The sequence below is a fragment of the Vulpes lagopus genome, chromosome 24 (assembly GCF_018345385.1).
Source record: "Vulpes lagopus strain Blue_001 chromosome 24, ASM1834538v1, whole genome shotgun sequence".
Lineage (NCBI taxonomy): Eukaryota > Metazoa > Chordata > Mammalia > Carnivora > Canidae > Vulpes > Vulpes lagopus.
The window spans coordinates 40,958,295-40,981,142 of record NC_054847.1 but is presented as its reverse complement, the minus strand read 5'-3'; the positions used below and the strand labels follow the sequence as shown (position 1 = coordinate 40,981,142).

The 22,848-nt window shown below is 41.6% G+C and overlaps 1 long non-coding RNA gene across 3 annotated transcripts in view; it reads left to right on the top strand.

The window, feature by feature from the left end:
- The first annotated feature begins 4,065 nt into the window (after nucleotides 1-4,065).
- Nucleotides 4,066-22,848, top strand: part of LOC121482009 — a 51,836-nt gene continuing 33,053 nt past the window's right edge. For all 3 annotated transcript variants that reach the window (XR_005985482.1, XR_005985483.1, XR_005985484.1), the window contains exons 1-2: nucleotides 4,066-4,319; nucleotides 14,740-14,915. This is a non-coding gene — a long non-coding RNA (uncharacterized LOC121482009). The remainder of the gene's footprint in view (nucleotides 4,320-14,739; nucleotides 14,916-22,848) is intronic.

Genomic DNA, 22,848 nt, shown 5'->3' with positions numbered 1-22,848 from the left:
TTAGCTAACACTAACGTGTCACATAAATATAATTTCTAGTGGTGGGAACAACTAACAGCAGATTTTAAAATTAGAACTTCTAAAGGTAAAATCAACGATTGAAATTAAAAACTCAGTGGACATGTTAAGCATTACATTAGGCATGGCTGAAGAAAGAATTAATGTGCTAGAAGATCGATCTGAAGACGTGATGCTGGACGTAACACAGAGAGAGCTGGAAAATATAAATAAGAAATTAAAAGATACAGAAGACAGAGTAAAAGAGCTCACATTTGTCTAATCAGAGCTTGAGAGGAGAGGAGGATGAGATTGGGACCATAATACGGGACCTGAACTTTATCTTGAGATCAATAACCATTGAAAGATTTCAAGTAGAGCATTGAGTGGGGTTGTTATAAAAGATGATGTTTATTTGCTGTTCAAAAGTGTCTGGCTGAGGGCGCAAAGGGGCTAAAATGTGCCTTGTGTTTTATTTACCAGGATGCTTATGAGGGGTTACACCTGACTCAGCACTTTTCTAACTCCCGCAGAGACACTGTATGGCTATTCCCAGTGCTGGGCCTGGCATAATGGGTTGCAAGCTTTTCTTTTTGGATGTACTTTAGAAAATGGATTTTCCCAAAGAAAAGTGATATCAGATAATTTTCCATCATTTCTGCAAAGGTCATATTTCCAGACTTTTCTTCCCTGTAGGCAGCCAAAAGGTCACACTGTTAAGAAATGATAACACACATCCATGTTTATTTATTTCATGGGGGATTGATTAAAGCCATTTTACGTTCTGGACCTGGATTTTGCCTTACGCTGAGTTCTGTATTGTCTTCCTCCATCGCGGCTTTCTTTTTCTTCTCATGCCTCCTGAATATATTTTGGGTGGAAAAGAAAATTTATCTTCTTTTCCATCTTCTTTCCCATCTTTGTGGAGTACGTGATGCAATTTTGAGCATTGCTTTGCGTTCTAGAACATGTAAGCTATTTTCTTTAGTGATCACATCCAAGAGATGGCCGTGTTCCTGTCCCTGTGCCTTGTCTGAAGTCTCTGATCAAGAGAGCAATTGGACATTTCATCAGCTGATGCGTTATGTCACATGCGTTTTGGTGAAAGACAGAAGGTGGTTAATGCTCAACCTAAAAATTATGAAAGAGGGACTGTTAAGGTTGAGATAGTTTACAACCCTCAGAATAGGAATTGGTGGTAGAAAATAAAGACATTAATGAGGTGCTAATTATATGGAAGGAACGGAAAGTAGGTAGTTGGAGTTCACTGTGGTGTCTGTCAGGATAGAGAAGCTGGACTCTGGGTAAGAAATGGGTCCCTGCGTAGTTATTGGGAACAGGGTGACATCTGCTCAATCCTAGGTCTTGAGTAAGGGAGTTGAGAAATGTCTCCTGAACTAGGCTAACTAGAGGAAACCAAAGTTCCCCCAAACATCCAAATCTTCTGGGTCACTCTCCTGTCAAAGTTCCAAGGGCCAGTGCCCACCCATAAGATCAGAAAGGCAGCAAATACTTGCTAGTCAGGAAACCAGAGCATCTTATTTGCAGCACATGAGGACACATGTATGGCATCCCATGGAAACTGCAAGGAAAGGAAATGTTTCCACTAAAGAAGGGATGATAACTTGAATTAATTACGTATAGCACCCATTAGCACTAATTAAAGATGTATAATGTGTTGTTGGTATTTTCTTATTGAGGATGCTCTCAGGCTGCCTATTTTTCTCTCCATGAACACGGAAAATATTAATAAAGGCTTTCATAGAATCCCTTTAAACTTTGGGATCCAATTCTCCTTTTACCATAAAGCTGAAAGTGTTTAACTTCCTAACTTTCCTTTTTATGGGGGAAATCCCGAATCTTGCTCTTTTAGTTGAGGTCTTACTGTATTTTTATTTATAAAGAACAGCTTGTTAAATCCATCACTAAGATATTTGTAGGCAGGGTTATCCTGCTCTCATCTGTCATCGCACTTTCCCAACAACAAAAGGATTAGCTGAACCTATAACCATCGTGTCTGTGCCAAAAGAAATAATGATAAATAAGACACAGACTCTTTCTTTAAAAAACAGAGCACTGAAAGGGAAATAGACATATAAATAGATAATACAATTCAATATGGTAGTGTTTAAATAGATAATTGCATATAGTTGAAGCACAGTGGAAAGTATAATCTATTCATTTTTAAAATATTTATTTGCACACAGATGTTTATAGCGATTTTATTCATATTTACTAAAGCTTAAAAGCAAGCAAGATATCCTTCAGCAGGTAAATGGAAGCCACGAAAAGACACGAGGGAAACTAAAATGCATGTTATGAACTGGAAGAAGCCAATCTGAAAAATTTATATACTGGATGATTCCAACTATATGACATTCTGGAAAAGATAAAATTATGGAGACAATAAAATCAGGAGTTGTGGTGGGGAGGGTAGGAGAGTATAAGGGGAGCACAGAGGATTTTTAGGGCAGTGAAACGACTCAATATGCTACTCTAGTGGTGGATACAGGTCATTGTACATTTGTCCAAACCCATAAAATGTACAACGTCAAGAGTGAACCTAATGGAAACTATGGTCTTTGGGTGATAACGACATGTCACCGTAGGGCTCATAGACTGCACCAGACTGTACCACTCTGGTGGGGGACATTGGTAATGGCAGAGGCTATACATTTCTGTGTGTTTTGGGTAAGGGTAGGGGATGGGAGCCAGGAGGACATATGGAAAATCTCTGCACCTTTCTTTCAATTTTGCAGTGAACCTAAAATTGCTTTTAAAAAACAATTAACAATAACAAAAAAAAAATAACAAAAAAAATAAATAAATAAAAAATAAAAAACAATTAACAGTTTATTGTTTATAGTATTTATTAAGTACCTATGTGTAGAAAACACTATGTTAGACATTGAGGGGGGTGAAGGACTAATGTAAACCCTTGTACCCTTTATGTGAAGGTAGGAGCAAGCTTGAGAAGAATAAAATAATTTTTAAAAATATTTTATTTATTGGGGATCCCTGGGTGGCTCAGAGGTTTAGCACCCAGGGCGCGATCCTGAAGTTGCAGGATCGTCACACATTGGGCTCCCGGCATGGAGCCTGCTTCTCCCTCCTCCTGTGTCTCTGCCTGCCTCTCTCTCTCTCTCTCTCTCTCATGAATAAATAAATAAATAAAATTTTAAAAATATTTTATTTATTTATTTATTTATTTATTTATTTATTTATCTATCTATCTATCTATTTGAGAGTGAGCACAAGCAGAGGGAGGGGCAGAGGGAGAGAGAGTCTCAAGCAGGCTTCACACTCAGCTCAGAGCCCAGCTTGGGGCTTGATACCAGGACCCTGAGATCATGACCTAAGCCGAAATCAAGAGTCAGACACTTAACTGACTGAGCCACCCACGTGCCTCAAGGAAAAAAAAATTTAAATCTCCTAACAGAGGGACGCCTGGGTGGTTCAGTGGTTGAGCACCTGCCTTTGGCCCAGGGCATTATCCCGGGGTCCTGGGATCGAGTCCCACATCAGGCTCCCTGCACGGAGCCTGCTTCTCCCTCTGCCTGTGTCTCTGCCTCTCTCTGTGTGTCTCTCATGAATAAATAAATAAAATCTTTAAAAATGAAACAAAATAAAATCTCCTGGCAGATCCTACTACCTTGAGCCACATGGTAGAGAAAGAAACCAAGGAAAGAATTCTCTCTGCCAGTGCTCATGGCCCAGAGGAATCTCTCCTGCAGGAGCTAGGCTGGGTTGCATTTGGCAGTTAGTGCTCCCGATGTTCCAGAGCACTGCAAGGACACATGGCCAAATTAGGTTCATTTTTTATCAGAGATCACTGGCAGGGCTTTCAGCAAATGTTTAACCACAGGTTTGCATTTTGCCAGGAAAATAGTTGCCGTAACCTCTCCTCGTTGTTAGATTTGCTGATCAGAGGTCAATAGTAGCTTTGAGAATAGTTATTGGTTTATGAAGTCAAATATTCTTTGGTCCTTGCCAAACATAGATTCCATTCCTCTTCCAGATGAACTGGTATCGTGTAGTAGCTACCCGGAGAAAGGAATTCTTCTAAACCCCATTGTATCATGGAACCGAAACACAACGAGCATGGTCTGATTTCATTCAACACCCAGATTACTCGCCTTTCAAAGAATGCGTTGACTTTGCCACCACCTTAGTCAGTATTTACTTTGGGATCAATAACTCAAGTCAAAACTTTAAAGGTGGAGCTGAAAGCCTGCAGATTAAAGAAGCTCTTGACAAGGAGGAACAGAAGCAACGTAATGAGGAAACTGAAAAAATCACATGTTGACTTTTACCGGCAACAGGTTAGTTTTGGAAACCCGACCAGATTCCTGGTGAAGCCAACACTGGACTGGCTCTCAGGATTTTTTTTTTTTTTTTTTAGAAGGAAGAGTAGACACCAGCTGCCCAATTCAACGAATTGTGTGCAATGCATACAGTTTCTTTCCTGAGACGGGAAGTAAATGGGAGTAAAATTGGTGACTCACACTTTTATTACCCGCATTTGCTGAGCATACCAAATGTGTGCTGTACATGTCAGTCACCCTTCAATCCCACACAATTTGGACTGAAAAAAGCTTTCTGTCAGAAGCTTGTTACAACAGCTTATCAACCAAAGCCTCAGTTTGTACTTAAGAAAGCTGATCCTCAGAAAGGTTAGGTTACGGGCAACTGGGTGGCACAGTCGGTTGGGCATCCGACTCTTGCTGTCAGCTCAAGTTACATCTCAGGGTCCTGGGATCGAGCCCTGTGTTGGGTTCCCTGCTCAGTGGGGAGTCTGCTTTTCTCCCTCCCTCTGTCCCTCCCCCTGCTTGCTCCCTCACTCTCTCTCTCATAAATAAATAAATCTTAAAAAAAAAAAAAAGGTGAGGTTAAATCTGTAGGACTCCGAGCTGCCCTGCTTTCCATCTACTCTGCAACCCTTTGTGCCACCCACTGCTCTGTTGTTAATGGGAAAATGCTGCAGACCCAGTGCTTCTCAAACTTTATCTGCATGCAAGTCCCCTCAGGAACGTTTGATTCAGCAGGTGTGTGGTGGGCCCGAGATTTGGCATTGCTAACAGGCTGCTGGTGAGCCGCTGTTGCTGTCCTGTGACCGTATTGAGCAAAAAGGCTGTCGGTGTTATGTGCTCTACATTGTTCTCCCCAGGTCATTATTGGCATCCATCCATGGTGCCCCTTTCTCACTCACTGTGTGTGGATTTTGAGTTCATTGTGACATCATACCAAGTATTAAATCTGCTGCAGGCTCTTGTGTTCCGAAATAATGTCTAAGAGATTCATTTATAATCTCTTAGGGAGATTTTTAAAGTATCTTTAGGCCATTTTTCCTTTAATGTCATTCCTGCTTACTGTCGAGACATGTCACCATGTACTGGGACTAAGGTAGAAAATCTGACAGCTCAAGACACAACACTGCCTGGTACAAATACAAAAAGTTTAGGGAAAAAAAATGACAAAGTCTTTTGAAAATATTTTGAGTCAATGCTGAGATGTATTTTTCACAGATACAACAGAGAGGAAGTGTCATGAACTTAGACTCATGATTTCCTGGACACCAGTGTACCTCTGCCCTTCCCGCCTAGCCTTGTGAGTCTGGGCTCCAGCCCTCTGGGCTTTGTGTTCTGGATCTGTAAAGGGAGTGGTTGGAAGAGATAATCTGGAGGGGCTCGTAAATTCTGAAGTTTATGGCTGGTAATGATTACCACTTTTTCTCCTACATTGCCTACCCCCAAAAATGTGATGGAAATGTTTGCCAAGGGAATATTTTATCTGATCAAAGTTGTTTCAGGCAAAGTGACTGGGACAAATTAAGTAGGGTCAAATGATAAGACTAGTACAAATGACAAGTAGAGTACAAATGACCAGACCAAATTGTCCTCTGCTCATTTCTTTGTGTTTTCTCTTTTTTAAAAACTGTTATTGAGGTACAATAAATATAAAGTTTTTTTAAAAAGATAAATGTTTACCAAAGAAAGAAACAGCCATTTTTCCATTTGGATAGCCAGGAAGATTTTTTTTTTTTTTTTTTTTTTTTACAGTGAGAGCTCATGGGCACAGGTGGGGGATGAGAGGCAGAGGAAAAGGGAGAGGGAGAATGTTAAGCAGACTCAGCACCCAGCACTGAGCCCAACATGGGGCTTGATCTCATGACCCTGAGATAGTAATAGTAACCTGAGTCATAATCATGTGTCTGATGTTCAACCAACTAAACCACATGGGTGCCCCATGGATAACCAAAAAGATTTTGATGAAAAAGATTGGTAAATATAAGCCAAGTACTGGCTTCTCTAGGCTTTCCTATTGCTATAGTAGGAAGAGTTACAGATTTGGAGAAAATAGGCTGCATGATGTTGGGCAAGTCACTTCATCTTTCTGAGTCTGATTCCTCACCTGCAGAATTGTCACTTATATCCATGTTGGTCTACTGATCCTTATAATACATGGAAACAGTTTACAAAATTCTTGAACCTAGTTTTTCTTTCTCCCTAGTCATCTGTTTTTAGCTATGATGAAGAGAATGGGTCCCACCACACCCTCTAGCTTTATGGATGGAGCAAGAATAAACTCTTGTAGACAAAGACATATTTTATTTTCCATCCTTCCCTTCATCACCCTTTGAAGAGTTGGTGCAATAAATAAATGAATGAGTGATTCCTAGCATAGGACAATAGGAAATAATCAGACGCAAAGAAGGCAGTGGTGACCACGAGATTCACGTCTCCAGGAGATGGCACACAAGCTACTGGCCAGAGGGCAGTGAAATGTGGTTTCAGCACCTGAGCTATTGGTGTTCAGATTACCCTGCTTGCAAGATGAGTCAGTGAAGGGTGCTATTAGCAAAGCTATAATGGTGCTAGGGACCCCAAGAGGAGAGAAAAATTAGCAAATTTGGGATCCTCTTTAGTTTTTATCTCAATCCCTAATGCTACTTTTTAATTTGACTGGGGAATTGGGTTTAATCAGAGATGTTTCCACAGGGAACAGAACCTGTGAAATTAGAACACATATGTGGCTGCTGAGTTTGGTTTCAAGAGAAAAATCCAATTTTGTAGGGAGGCTCTGAACGTTTGGGAATTGTGGGCAGATATAATTAATAGAATCATAGATTCTAGAGCAGGAAAGATCCTCATAAATTAGTCCTACGCTTTGTTTGCTGTTCTTCTCAAAGGCAAAACTGGAATGTGGAGAAAGATAAAGGAAATTCCCTACAGGAACATGAGCAGCTGCGGGTGGGCCCTTTCGGGCACAGACCCTCATTTGGGGGCCTCAGCTAGGGCCAGGTATCTGCATTTTTACCAAGCTGCCCAGGTAATTCTCACACACTGTCAAGTTTGAGAACGTAGCTTTGGGCGACTACCAGTCATTCATACATTCATGTGAATCGATTTCAGTTTCTTTGCTTACTGCCGATTATATTTAAGCGGATGAAGGAGAAGAGCCTATGGTTGAACACAAGAAGGAATTTTGGAGTGGTGCTGGAGGGAGGTAAATTTGGAAAAACACAGCACAAATGGGAAGGCAGAAAGCACGGGGAAAAACCTTTTTATCAAAGCTGTGCTCAGGGTTAGCTTTGACTTACAAATACTTGAAAAAACAGCTCAGAAATATCCCTTTAAAGATGTTTCCAAACAATGAAGCAATGGACTTGCTCTCTGATCCCCCTCACCAGTTCAACTCTTTAAACTTCTTCCGCTGGGGATGAGGTGGGAGGAAGGAGGCCCTTGAAGACATTTTTCAAGACCGAACCTTCCAGAGAGCTACCCGCGCATCTGTGAGCACAGCCGAGTGCCCCCGCCTGTGTCTCCTGACTTAATTCCTCCCACTCCTCGTGGAGACGGGTTCCTGAAAGGAAGAAATTTCATTAGACATCCAGCCGCCTTCTCAAAATCATACTGTGTATCTTGATGTAAAAGGATGTTGTGATAGCAGGATTGACAGACACCTTTTCAGAATAGACTTTTTCAAGAACTGGTGATCATTTAGACACAAGGGCCTCAGGAATTCAGGTATTTGGAAGCAATGAGCGGGGTCCCTCTCTGAGGACTAGCAATACTCAAGGAATATAGAAGACACGAAAGACAATGGCTCTTCCTTCTAGAAGCTAATGGTCTGGTCAGGGGGATGAAACAGGTGCTCACAAAGCAGAAAGCCATACCAGACTCTACATGCTCAGTGCCAAAGGGAATTTCACTTCACAAGCTCCTATATACCACTAACGAATTCCCACTTCAAAATTCAGCTTAGATTAAAAAAAAAAAAACCAACAACCTTGATTGAAAAGGTTTTCTAAAAAAAAAAAAAAAAGAAAGAAAATGTTTTCTCCCAGATTAGGTTCATAATGTGCTTCCTACTTGGCTGTTACTATGAAGCAGTACTCCCTCATGCCATATCTTGGTAAAGCAAATCAAAGCCTGGAACAGAAGAAAGAAGTGTATTTTGCCTGGGGGAGGCACATGAATTGTGTGGCCAGCAGGCAAGCAGTGGGCAAAGTGTATTTCCTAAAGAAAGCCATGCCAACGGATACCCATTCCCACATGCTTTTCTCAGGAGGCAACAAATACCACTTCCATTGAGATGTGGGATCTATTTTCCCTCCCCCTGTATCTGAGCAGGAGCTGAAGATGGCCTCCAGCTGACAACCAGCCAGAAGCCAGGACTTTCAGTCAAATAGCACAAGGAAATAAATTCCGTCAACTACCTGGATGAGCTTATGCACATATTTCTCCCAGTTGATTCTTCAGATGTGAGTGCAGCCCAGCCAACATCTCAATTGTAGCCTTGTGAGACCTGAAGCAGAGGACCCAGTTAAGCCATGCAGACCCACGGGAAATGTGAGGTAAATGTGTGTGTTTAAGTTACTGAGTTTTCGGTAATTTGCTCTGCGGCAATAGGAAACCAGTGCAGCTGGCCATGCTGAAGTCGCGGTGCTGGAGAGACCATATGGAAAGGCCACGCAGAAATAAACAGACGACGGAGGAGCCCCAGCGGCTTCAGCCCCCAGCCATTTGCATCTTCCCAACATCAACCACCAGACTTGTAAATGAGCCTTCAGATGTTTCCAGTTCCCAGAGTTTGAGCCCCCTCAGGTGACACTGAGTAGAGCAGAGACAAGCTGTCCCCACTGAGCCATGTCCAAATTCTAGATTCACAGGATGCCTGGGTAGCTCAGTCAGTTGACTCTTGGTTTCAGCTGGGGTCATAATCTCAGGGTCATGATCTCAGGGGTGGTGCAGAGTCTGCTTGGAATTCTTTTCCTCCCTCTCCCTCAGCCCCTACCCCTGCTTGCATGCTCTCTCTCTGGCTGAAATGAATAAGTAGAATCTTTTTAAAAAAACTGTCGATTCATGAGAAAAATTAAAATTGCTGTTTAAGGCACCCGGGGTGGCTCAGTCGGTTAAGTGTCTGCCTTCAGCTCAGGTCATGATCTCAGGGTCCTGGGATCGAGTCCTGTATTGGGCTCCCTGCTCCATGGGAAGCCTGCTTCTCCCTCTGCCTCTCTTTTCTTTGTCTCTCATGAATAAATAAATAAAATTGTTTTTTTAAAGATTTTATTTATTTATTCATGAGATACACAGAGAGAGGAGAGAGAGGCAGAGACACAGGCAGAGGGAGAAGCAGGCTCCATGCAGGGAGCCTGACGTGGGACTCGATCCAGGGACTCCAGGATCATGCCCTGGGCCAAAGGCAGGCGCTAAACCGCTGAGCCACCCAGGGATCCCCAATAAAATATTTTTTAAAATAAAAAATAAAATTGTTGTTATTTAAAGCCACTAAATTTGGGAGTCATTTGTTATGTAGCCATAATAACCAGAACAGGTATAGGTGATTTTCTAGACCAGCTCCCCACTTAACTTATCTGCTCATGCATTTCCTTGACTTTCTTTTCTTTTCTTTTCTTTTCTTTTCTTTTCTTTTCTTTTCTTTTCTTTTCTTTTCTTTTCTCTTCTTTTCTTTTCTTTCTTTTTTTTTTTTTTGAGAATGGCTTCTTGCCTCTTGGTATTGAATTCCCGTTAGATATTGTGTTCTGGCTTCTGGATCTTGGTTACCAGTCTGGCAGGCTTACCTTTGTGTCCCATACCTTGTATGCTAATCCCACTTTGATCCAACAGAACCATTCTTAGAGCACAAATAAGATTCCAACAGCCCATGACACTCAGTCTTACTTCTTCTAGATATTTATCATCGTGTATTTACCTATTTCCATAGCTATTAGCCCCATCAGACCATGAGTTCCTCCAGGTCAGTGCTTTTTGTAATTCTGGATCTAACTCAGGATATAGATGCTCAATCTGCTGAGTGAATGAACGAAAAGATCTAGGTTATCTTACGATGTGGAAATTCAAGATCTGTACCATAAGAACTTTGCCCATGAAGAACTTGCAGTTCAGGATTAAAAGACATCCCCCAAATTATAAATGCTATGAAAGGAAAGAGAGTAGTATTGGCTTGGAAGGCTTCAGAGAAGAGAAGAAACTTGAACTTGACATTAGGAAGATGTTTATTGGGTTTGGGTGAGGGTGAAGGAGACGGAGGGCATTTCAAGCTAGGAGAACAGGAGGAGAAAATTACGTAGGGGTGGAGAGGAGGAGCAGACTGGCATTTTAAAGACCATAAAAAGACGCTCCTGACAGAAATTCTTTTCTAGGGAGAAGTAGTAGGTATGGCCTATTGCTTCTACTGTCTTTTCATGGCTACTGGATTCATAAGCACTTGTTTATTTGCTTGGCCTCAACTCTATAATCTAGACCCATTTCACATTGAGTATCCAGATTTTTTTTGTCAGTGGAAACAATACATTTTATGGTGGATTATTCATTACATTGTTAGTGCTATAATAAATTCATTCTGTATCAGTCCACACTGGGTGAAACTCCAATTCATCATTGAGCAGATTGATTTGACATATGAAGTAAGATCTACAAATTGTAAAACCAGAACATTTAAATTTCTTCAGCATTGAATTTTGTGAATAAAGTAGAATACCATGATTAAAGCCCACCCATACCTCTTGGGATTTAAAGTTCGTGTAATCCTAGATATAGCAAAGTTAATTCTGACCTCATCAGAGCTAGCTGAGGTGTGATAAGAATAGCAAGTGTGTGTGTGTGTGTGTGTGTGTGTGTGTGTGTGAACTTGGGAAATCTGAATTGCACGGTTGTTATGGCAATAAATACTATGCAATGTACGTCAGAGGTTTGTCATGACGTGAAATGGGAAACAAGTCCATCATCATGGAATCTAGATGTTTAGCTCAGTGGCAAAGCAAAACTCCTAATGCAGGAAGAGTGATCAGGCCTTACAGTTGGGGCACAGGAAACCCTTCACCTGAGAAGGAACCTGGGCATGGGTTAGTTGCTTGGGCCCTTCTACTCTAGGTAGAAGGGCCGGAGCAAAGTTATATGCGACTGGGAGGTATGTGCCAACGTTCAAACGGCAGCCATCAGTCAGGGTAATCTGAGACATGCTATGGAACCAACTCAAACTCAGGGGCTTTAAAGTACATAGAATATTGGTGGCTCAGCCTGCTTACCTGTCATTGGTCATCCGAAGAGCTCTGTTCTGCTTTATCCTCACAGAAAGATCCAATCTGGGAGAAGCTCCATCTTTGTGCTTCCAAGATTTCCAGGATGGCCAAAGTAGAAAAAAGGAAATATGTTAAAGTTTTGTTAAAGTTTTCAGCCAGGAGTGACACACATCACTTCTGGTGACATTACATTAACTGAGCAAGTCGGTGACTAGCACATCAACAGGCCCCAAACCCTGGCTTCCCATTCCCAGCATGAGTGACATCTGGCCTGGATACTTTGTTGCTGTGGGGCTGTCCTGTCCCTTGTAGGATGGAGCCCAGAATCCAGACAGGCTGCTGCCTAAGGAGAGCCAAGTGTGGTCGCAGAGGGGAATGGGCAAGAGTCAGGGTTGACTCAAAGACCAGGAGACACCCCCCACACACACACCGGCAGCGAGCCCAGGTCTCTCTCTTTAGAACTCCCATGTTGCTGCAGTGCCATTCAGCAAATCTCTATTCAGGGTCTATTCATTTGGATGACCTTGGTCTAATCAGCTACACAGTAGCTGCTCAGTAAATGTGTAATTAAAGCCCTGTGCTTTGGAACAGCTAGACTGGCGGGGGGGACAATGAGGGGGGAAAGGAAACTCATTTTCGGTTTGGCATATAAAAGGATGTGGGATTATACAGCTACTTTTGCTGCCTCTTGAAACCTCATTAAAATGACAGTGGAGGGATTTTTTAAAAGACATTAACCCACCAGAACAGGGAACATGAGACGGGAGACAGGAGCAAGCACATTTTGGAAGTTGGAGAAATGGCCAGTAGAGCGGCTTTGAAAACCAAAATAAAAGGGGGGTGCCTGGGTGGCTCAGTTGGTTGAGCATCTGCCTTTGGCTCAGGTCATGATCCCAGGGTCCTGAGATGGAGCCGTGTTGGGCTCCCTGCTCAGCGGGGAGTCTGTTGCTCCTCCTCCCTCTGCCTGCTGCTCTCCCTGCTTGTGCTCGCTCTCACTCTCTGTCAAATAAATGATTCAAATCTTTTTTAAAAATTCTAAGCTGGCAGTGGGGAAGATTAAGACCCAACCTGACTTATAATATAGAATGAATGCTTCAAAAATTCCAAAACTGGCAGCAGCAGGCACCTTTGAAGGCTAAAAAGCTGTGGCTAAAGTAAGGAGGCTGGCCTGAACGCCTGTTGGAAAAGCAGTCAGCAGCATGGATTTGCCCATCCTAGCAGAAGACTTGGGGTTTTACTCTGAAGACGGTCTCTGGATTAAGGACAGGAGTATTGAACTGAAAACAGTGGGAGGATTAAGTGAAGCCAAGCATGCTGACTCCCTCTGCTCTCCTCCTCTGGGGTACCAGAAACATCACAGCCAGGCCAGCGGCTTCCCACAGGAGACTAAGAGAACCTGCAGCAGAGAGTCTGGGGTGAGGGATCTTACCAGTGGAGGAAGAAACACCTCAAGACACAGATGTAGCAGGTTTTCCAGTGAAATGGTCCAACCAGATCATTCCCCAGTGAGGTTAATGGATGATAAACCCCAAGCATGTCCCAGAGCTTTCTAAGAACATTTTAGTCCCAACTATTACCGTTGAGTCAACAGCCAAGGATTATCGACTAGCAGGAAAAAGCCTCAAACAAGACAGAGACCTAAGCACACAAACAAAAAAACAACTTGGAGGAAACAGAAATTATATAGGTAGAAGAAAACTTATTTTTAAAGATCTATCAGGGGCAGCCCTGGTGGCTCAGCAGTTTAGCACTCCCTTCAGTCCAGGGTGTGATCCTGGAGTCCTAGGATCAAGTCCCACGTTGGGCTCCCTTCATGGAGCCTGCTTCTCCCTCTGCCTGTGTTTCTGCCTCTCTCTCTCTCTCTCTCTCTCTCCCTGTGTGTGTGTGTGTGTCTCTCATGAATGAATAAATAAAATCTAAAAATAAAAAATAAAAAATAAAAAAAATAAAGATCTATTGGGGTACCTGGGGGGCTCAGTCAGTTAAGTATCTGACTCTTGATTTCAGCTCAGGTTATGATCTCAGGGTCATGAGTTTGAGCCCCATATCAGACTCCGTGCTCGGTGCTGAGTCTGCTTGAGATTCTCTCTCTCCCTCTCCCTCTGCCTCTCTGCCAGCTCACACATGCACTCTCTTTCTCTTTCTAAAAATAAATGAAAAAAATCTTTAAAAAATAAAATAAAAAATAAAAATATATCAATATTCCTATAGAGTTAAGGGAGATATTGTAACCATGTAACAAGAACAGAATGTTATCAAAGGAGAACATGTGGAGAACAAAAATATTTGCTAGAAATTTAAAAATTGAGGACATAAATCTAAAACTCAATAGAAGGGTTAGAAAATTGAGCTGGAAACCTTTTGTAGGAAGCAAAGCAAAAAGAGAGCTGGGAAGGGAGGAAATAACATAATAAAATTAGAGAATAATTGCAAGATGTCTACCATTTGAATAATAGAACTTCTAGAAAAAGAGAACAGAAAAAAAAGGAAAGATAGCATCAGTGAAATAATCCAAGACAATTTCTCAGAGCTGAAAGACATGAATTTCCATATTGAAAGGGCCCATCAAGTGCCCAGAACAATGGTTGCTAATAGAACTACAACCAAAGCACCGCATCAGGAAGTGTAAAACAATTGGGAGAAAGATGAAACCCTGAAGCTTTCAGAGGGCAACAACAGATCACAATGAAAGTAGTGCTAGAAGCTAGAAAGATATGGAGTACTATCTTCCCAATTTTAAGGCAAAATTATTTTTTAAACTAGAATTATATTCTTAGACAAACCATAAACTGTGAAGATACAATAAAGAAGTTATTGAAGGGGCACCTGGGCAGCTCAGTGATTGAGTGTCTGCCTTCAACTCAGGTTGTTGATCCCAGGATCCCAGGGTCCTGGGATTGAGTCCCACATCGGGCACCCTGCAGGGAGCCTGCTTCTCCCTCTGCCTATGTCTCTGCCTCTCTCTGTGTGTCTCTCATGAATAAATAAATAAAATCTTTAAAAAAAAAAAAAGAGAGAGAGAGAGAGAGAGAGAGAGAAATTGTTGGAATATAAGGTCTCAAAAAATTACCTCCCTAGGGCACTTTCACTGGAAACTACTAGTGATATGCTGACTAATATGATAGCTACTTGCCATATGTGGCTATTTAAATGTACATTCATTACAATTAAATATAATTTAAAATTTAATTTTTTAGTTGCACCATTCACATTTTACATGCTCTGTTGCCATTTGTGACCACTGACTACTGCATTGGACTGTGTAGAGGAAGAACCAACCATCACTGCAGAAGTTCTATTGGAGCGTGCTACGCTAGAGGATGTGCTCTCCCAAAAGGAGTGAGTGAACCACGAGAGAGAAAGATGTAAACAGGTAGGAAAGAAAACATTGACTGAGCCCTGTGTTAGGCTCCCTCCTCAGCAGGGAGTCTGCTTGTCCTTCTCCCTCTGCCCTGGCAAATGAATACAGTTTGCTCTAAGAAAACTGGCTACGTCACTAGGTGGTGACATCACTAGGCTGAATATAGATAGCATTTTACATGAACCTAAGCATCAGTCAGTTGTGCATGGGGAGGGGAGTGGCTGATGAGGGTTACAGAGATGCTACGCCCCTTCCCCTAGGCCACCCCTGTCTGCCAATGACAGTTCTTTCCAATTTCCTGTCCTTAGCCCAGAGTCATTGGCCACATTGTTCCCAGTTCAGCTTGTGTTTTAACCTACACGGTGCTACAGTTATTCATCCGTTCTTTCTAAACTCAGGTGGGAGGTGTGCTATGGCAAAGAGGGCACATTTGCATGATTATCTACCTGGCAGGTGCTCTGGCTGGTTACTAACATCACTCCTTCCTGGGACTACTTTTTGCTCACCTGGTTTCTCACTGGGTATTTTCTTTTCCAGGTTGTGTTGCCTCCTTCCCAAATAGGCTAGAGCTTTTCAAAGCCCTTAAATCCTGAAGAAAGAGGATTTTTGTGAATTAGTTTTCGAGACACTCTCTCTTTTATTTTCAGCCTCCTGCAGGACAAATTCCATTGCAAGTGACTCTCCTATCCCTTCAGGTGACTGCTTTCAATCCTCACAACTGCCCAATAGGCCAAATTTCACTCTATCGCCTCTGATTTTAATCCTGGTATTTCCTGTTGCCCCATCACTCTCTCAGCCCTGCTTCTCCCTGTAGGTGAGGCAAAACTCTACCTTTCCCATCTGAGGGTCTCTAATGGGGCCTGGGAAGGAAATTGATATGAGACAGAGTAATAAGTTCTTACATGGACATGGGGGCCCCATAGAAAAACGGAGACCCCAATGGGTAGTCCCAAGAGCTCCCATACCATTAAAGAATAACAATTATAGAAAAGTAACTAACATGTATAGGGAGACTATAGGAATATAAGAGTAATAAAAAAAAAAGACATTTTAACAAGGTCTATTTGTACAGATTTTTTTTGGCCTTGTCTCCCATCTCTGGTGATAGGAATGTTTCCTTCCTTCTAAGAAAATCTTTCTCCTGGAAGTTTTTTCTCTCCTGCTTTCAGGGAGAAAGGGGGAGGTCAGAGTGCCCTTCCCACACCTCCTGTTTTCCAAATATCTTTAGGTCAGAATAATCTTTACTCCAAAATGGCATATTGGGAGATGGCATACTTTGCTCCCCTTCACTGTCATTTTTTTCCCTTATTTTTTTAAAGATTTTATTTATTTATTCATGAGAGACGCAGAGAGAGAGAGAGACACAGAGAGGCAGAGACACAGGCAGAGGGAGAAGCAGGCTCCCTGCAGGGAGCCCGATGTGGAACTCCATCCAGGATCCCAGGATCACGCCCTGAGTCAACAGTGGACACTCAACTGCTAAGTCACTCAGGCGTCCCATAGTCTCAATTCTGTATCGCACTCATCATCCTTCCTTGTTCTCTCCATCCTTTCTCCCTTACTACTTTCTTTTTCCATCTCTTCTATAAACATTGGCATTCCACTTTGTGTGGGATGGATATTTCTAGTCGGTCCCTATTAAAGTCACTCACCAGGGTGGCACAACAAAACAGTGGTCCTTCTGTTTCCTCATGAAATAACCAGGACAAGGGCCATTGTCCCAGTGGGTCCCTCCCTAGTTGTTTACTCTCCTTCTTCAATGCTATTGTGGACTCTTTATCATCTAATCATTTATCACAAGGGTATTTTCCTGGAAGTTTGGCTATTTTTTTCCTGATTTTGCAGCAGGGACTAGAAGAGTTCTGTACATTTTAGTGTAAGCAAAAGCAAGGAAGTTTGGAAAGAGAAAGAAGTCAGGTCATACCTTCTATGATATATTTGGCCTCCGGCAACAGAAAACACTATTAAACATGAACTAAGCAATGAAGGCATCTTATCATCTCACCGAATGAGAAGTCTGAAGGAATGCAGACCAGAGCTGGATGAGCAGCTCAGTGATGGCATCAAGAAGTTCGGCTCTTTCTGTCTTGCCTTGTCCACCATCTTCCATGTGTTGATTTTGCATCTTTGTGCTTGAGGCCTCATGACTACAAAATGGTTGCTCCAGCTTCCAACATTGCAACAGAATTCCAAAACAGGAAGCAGTGGAGGAGAGGCAACAACTAACGATTAAAGAACTTTTCCTCAGATGCCTGCCCATAAAGTAAGTTTTGCAAAAGATTCTGTCCCACATTTCTGCATAGCTCCTTGACCAGAGCTGGGTCACATGACTGCCTCTAGCTGCAAGGATGGTCAGATAGGCAGGGATCTCCCTTTTCAGGTTCTCTGGAGGAAGTAACTCAAGGAAGAAAGTGACTGGAGTGATGATGTTTTAGCCATATGTATTACACCTGACCAGTTAACCATAAGTATTCTAACTCTTTACCCTCAAAGGCTCTTACATCACAAACATTCTGAATTTCACTCTATTCAAAGTCCTTACAGGATCAAAAGGTAGAAGATGGGGACACCTGGGTGGTTCAGTGGTTGAGCGTCTGCCTTTGGCTCAGGGCATGAATTTGAGTCCCGGGATCGAGTCCCACGTCGGGCTCCCTGCAGGGAACCTGCTTCTCCCTCTCTCTCTCTCTCTGTCTCTCATGAATGAATGAGTGAATGAATGAATGAATAAAATTTAAATAAAATTTTTAAAAAAGAGAGAAGACGTGATAAAATTGGAGGAAAGATGATCTAGCATTGCCCAATTCCTCTCTTTACATAGTTAAGTCCGACCTCAATGTTTTGTGCCACAGCTACCCCGACGGGGAGCTTTGTTTAGCAGTGCTAAGGCTGTGCGTAGGCCCTGGGGACCCCGGATGGCTGCAATGGGGGGTCGATGATCTCCCATGCCTGGGCCCTTATTACCAAGCAGAACCCAACTGGAGTCTATGAATCTATGATGAAGACACTGGCTGTGTTCTGTGAGCCTGCCATTCCTAAAATATAGACTCAGTCTCCAGTCCAAGCAGAAATGGTCTCAAGGATTCAGATAACACACATAATCCATTGAGTATTAGACTAGAGCTAGTGAACATTTACCAGAAGAGAGAGATTACATTTATTGTGAGCACTCTGGCCCCAGACAGTGGTTGGAAAGGAAGGTTCTAGAGGCAACAGCTTGTCCTAAAAAATATCCAGCAGACTTTGCAAAGGAGATAGAGAAGAGCATAAACCTTGAGGCGGTGTTGATAGGTATGGGCGGGATGGCACAAACGTCATCCTGTGGTCAGGCAGGATAATGGCCTGAGTAACCTCAGACCTTTTAGGTTTCAGTTGTACAGGTTAAAAAACAATAATAAGAAAATGTTGTTCATTTATTTCCAAAGATAATATTGATGACTCACGTCGGTAGGATGCCTTCTACTTATTTTTTTCTGTAAAAGCAGATTTGTGTCAGCTGTTCACTCTCTCCCTGTCCCCTCACTACTAGAAGAGTCTGTTCTTTGAGAGGATTGCACAGAGTTAGGGGCAGACTGTCTTTGCCCAGAGCAGGTAAGCTCCTTTGTAATCCCCCTAAGTCTCTGCTTCTCTCAATTATGCCAAACATTGCCCGAGATTCCTGAGCCTCAAGAGCAGGCTCTGTTTGTCTAGCACTGTGCTCTGTCCCTAGCTCTTTCTCCAAAATGACCCCTCTCTGATCTGCCCTCAACCCATGCTGCATCTTCCCATGTCCTTCCCAGTCCTGGATGAACTTCTGCAGCCCATCTTGGTAAAATCAATCCATTTGTCAAGGCCTGTCTCAGTTGTCATGTCTGTGTAAATCCTTCTGGGACCATATCCAATGGAGCAAGTTGTCCTATGCTCTTTGTGCATGATGTGTATGCACTTGAACTTTAGGACTTCAACAGGTGCTATATTTTTTTGTGAATATGCATGTCTCTGTCTGAGTCTATGAACCCTGCAGATTGGAGACTGAATCTCAATATGATGATTATTGTGCTTTCCCCAGAGAAGACTTGTCCACTAGAGATCTGGTGGATGAAGAAGTAAATGTCTCTGTGTTGAGAAATTAATCCATGTCAAGGCTCGATCACAGTGTGTTTGATCTCAAGCTTTTTTTTTTAAAGTTAAAAAGTACCTTGGTATTAATGATCACTTTATCACAAAATAATGATTTTGAAAAGGAAAAACAATGTGGGGACCTATACTATCTAATTTCAAAAGTTACTATAAATTATAATTAAGAATATAATATTTATGTAAAGATAGAAAAAGATAGAAAAATTAATGGAACAGTAAGGTGCCAAAACATTTCAATGATATTTCTCTTCTGCAAATGAAAGGTGGACAATTGCATATCTATATGCAAAAAAAGAAAAAAGAAAGGAAACTTAGGCACTTACCTCCACCATATACAAAGGATTATAGACCAAACGGAAAAGTGAAAAATACAAACTTCTAGAAGGAAACATAGGAGAAAGTTTTTGTGACCTGGGCTAGAAAAAGGGTTCTTTGATACACTAAAATCATGAGTCATTAAAGGAAAAAATTTGATATATTGAAGTTTATTAAATTAATGCTTCAAAAGATATCATGAAGAAAATGAAGACAAGCCTAGAAGAAAATATTTGTAAATCATATATCTGATTCGTATTCACAATATATAAAGAACTCTTTCAATTTAATGAGAAGATAAACGGCCTGGGGTACCTGGGTGGCTCAGTTGGTTAAGCATCTTCCTTCAGCTCAGGTCATGATCCCAGGGTCATGGGATTGAGCCTGCTCAGTGGGAAGGCTGCTTCTCCTTCTCCCTCTGCTGCCTGGTGCTCTCCCTGCTTGTGCTCTCTCTCTGTCAAATAAATAAATACAATCTTTTTTAAAAAGTCAAATAAACCAATTAAAAGTGGGCAAAATACTTGAATATATCTTCACCAAAGAAGACATATGCATGGTTAATAAGTACATGAATAGATGCTCAACACAATTAATCATTACGGACATGGGAATTAGAGCTACTTTAAGATGCCACCTCATATCCACTAGGTTGGCTATAATAAAAAGAGACAATACCAGGTGAGCAAGGGTGCTTGAGTGTGGTAGTAAAAAAGAAAGAGAGAGAGAGAATGAGAACCAAGTACATAGAGAAACTGGAATCCTCAAACATTGCTGGAGAGAATAATTTTGACAGCTTGTAAAAAAGTTAAACACAAGCCTACTATCAAATTTACTCAAGAAACTTACCCAAGAAAAATGAAAATATATGTCCACACAAAGACTTATGTGTGAATGTGCAGAGCAACATTATTCACAGTAGCCCCAAACTCGACATCAATCCACAGGTCCATCAACTGGTGAATGGATAAACACAAGTGATGTATCCATATGATGGAATGTTATTCACCAATCAAAAGGAATACAATAATGGAATATGCTACAACTTGGATGAATCGCAAAAACATGATGCTAAGTAAAAGAAGCCAGGCACAAAAGACCAAATAATGGGTGATTGCTGACATTGGATAGGAGTTGATCATTTTTGAAGCTCACTGGTGAATATGAGGGGTGAACTGTTCTCTATAATTTTGCATATGCTTGAAATTTTCCTTTATAAAAAATTTTTAAAAGCTCCTAGTTACCACTTTGTCAATTATGTTTCAGAACTACAAAATCCATTTCAGACTTTATCTGTCATCACTCATTACTTTCATCACTATTTCCTTTCCTCCCTTGACCTGGCCTATGACACATTCAGAAACATGCACACACACAAGCATGCTATGCTCCCTATCTTAGCTCTTCTCAGCTTAGACATGCTCATTAGTCTCCTAGATCATTTCTCTCTCAATGCCACTTTCCTTCACCTTCTTCTCTTGCTTCTTTTTCCAGAGAAGGTCCATGCACCTTCCCAGACACCATCTGCTCACACTTGGCCCAGATGATAGTTGTTGCTGCTTAGCCTATATCTGGCTCAGTTGTCCATTTCTACCTGGTTGGAGCTCTACAATCTTCAGTTGTGCTTTTGAAAATCATTCTGGGGTGCTTCTTCTGCCCTTTAGAAATGCCATACTTAAGCTTTCTTCCATTTATAAAAGGACATCTACTGGGCCAATTTTTCTTTTTATAGATGTATCCTTTTGGGGAATGGGTATTTTATGAGCATTTTGTTCCTACCATTTTACACATGGTCCCAACAACAAGTGTCAGACTCTAACTCTATTGAGCAGATAGGACATATACCCTGATGACAAAAATCAACAGCTCTTGGTTGCGATAGGTGCTTTGGATGCAAATTCTCATTTAATTTATGCTTCACCACAACCCTAAGAAAGAGAGTTTTTATCTTCATCAAATGGATAATAAAATGAAGGTTTGGGGAGATCAAGTAACTTTTTCTTAAGATGATACAGGGAGTAAGCAGCTGAGACAGGAGGAACCTCAAACTTGTTGAACACCTAGCTCTATGTTGACAACACAGACTACCATCCTTTCTTACCAGCCTTAAATGGGACCCACCCCAACACTGGGGATTGAGAATGAGGAGGAAGCAGAAACACTAATGTTGGCACCTTATGTATCTATTCTACTCATCTCTTCAACTAGCTAGAAGGATTGAAGAAATGACTGGGGAACATTCTACAGGGATGGAAAACCCAAAACACCCAATTGGCAGTAGGAAGACACAGCTGTGGTTTGAACTCAGGTTTCCATGACTCTAACATAGTTCTTCGGCTATAACATGCTGTCTCTCTCTCTCTTTTAAGATTTTGTTTATTTATTCATGAGAGACACAGAGAGACAGGCAGAGGGAGAAGTAGGCTCCCCTTGATGCGGTACTCGACCCCAGGATCATGACCCAGGTGCCCCAGCATGCTGTCTCTTGAGGAATTATTTGAAATGTGAATGGCATAGTCAAAGCATGGACTTCCAAGGCAAACTTAGTGATTAAAATCTAAAGATTCTTTGTCTGAAGGGAGGAGATTCTGGAAGATTCTGATAAATCTGGTAAGAGGGCCAGCCCTAGTCACAGGCAAAATAACTGGTAGGATGATTTCAGACTTTCATCCAAAATAATTTCCTAGATACATCCTCATGAGATTCCAGAATAATAAGCATAAAGACACCATCCTGACCTAGGTTTAGAGACGTAAAACCACTGTTCCTTCTCTCTGGATAGAATCTCACTATTTTTTTCAAGTAGCGAAGAATATTTATGTTATCTAATTATGTATTATTTATACTTTCATCACATAATTATAGTATTGTAAATGCTGCTTACTGGCTCTTGATTTTCAAAATTGACCTGCAGATACATTATAGGATATTTACACATACTGAAAGAGATCAAAATATTATAAATCTTAATTTCATAAAAATAATAACATAGCTGGCAAAAGGTGGAGGGAATGAGATTAGGGAATGGTGGGGTAATCTTACAGAACGGGGAGAAAGAGAGACTGTTTACAATTGAAGGATTAAGAAATAGAAATTTAATTCTATTTTAAGATCTAAGTTTTGAGAGTCTGATTATACAAATTGGACAATGGGCAGACCATATGTAAAAATAGAAATTTGAGGGGCACCTGGGTGGTTCAGTGGTTGAGCATCTGCCTTTGGCTCAGGTTGTGATCCTGGGGTCCTGGGATCAAGTCCCACATCAGGCTCCCCACAGGGAGCCTGCTTCTCCCTTTGCCTGCATCTCTGCTTCGCTCTCTGTCTCTCTCATGAATAAATAAATAAAATCTTTTTAGAAAGAAGAAGAAAGAAAGAAAGAAAGAAAGAAAGAAAGAAAGAAAGAAAAATTAGATCCACAACCTGCAGCCTAGGTAGCCAATGTCTTATTTATGATAAGGAAGCCAGCCCGCTATAAGTTAAGCTTGCAGGAAGCCAGAGTCCCTATCTCTAGTAATAA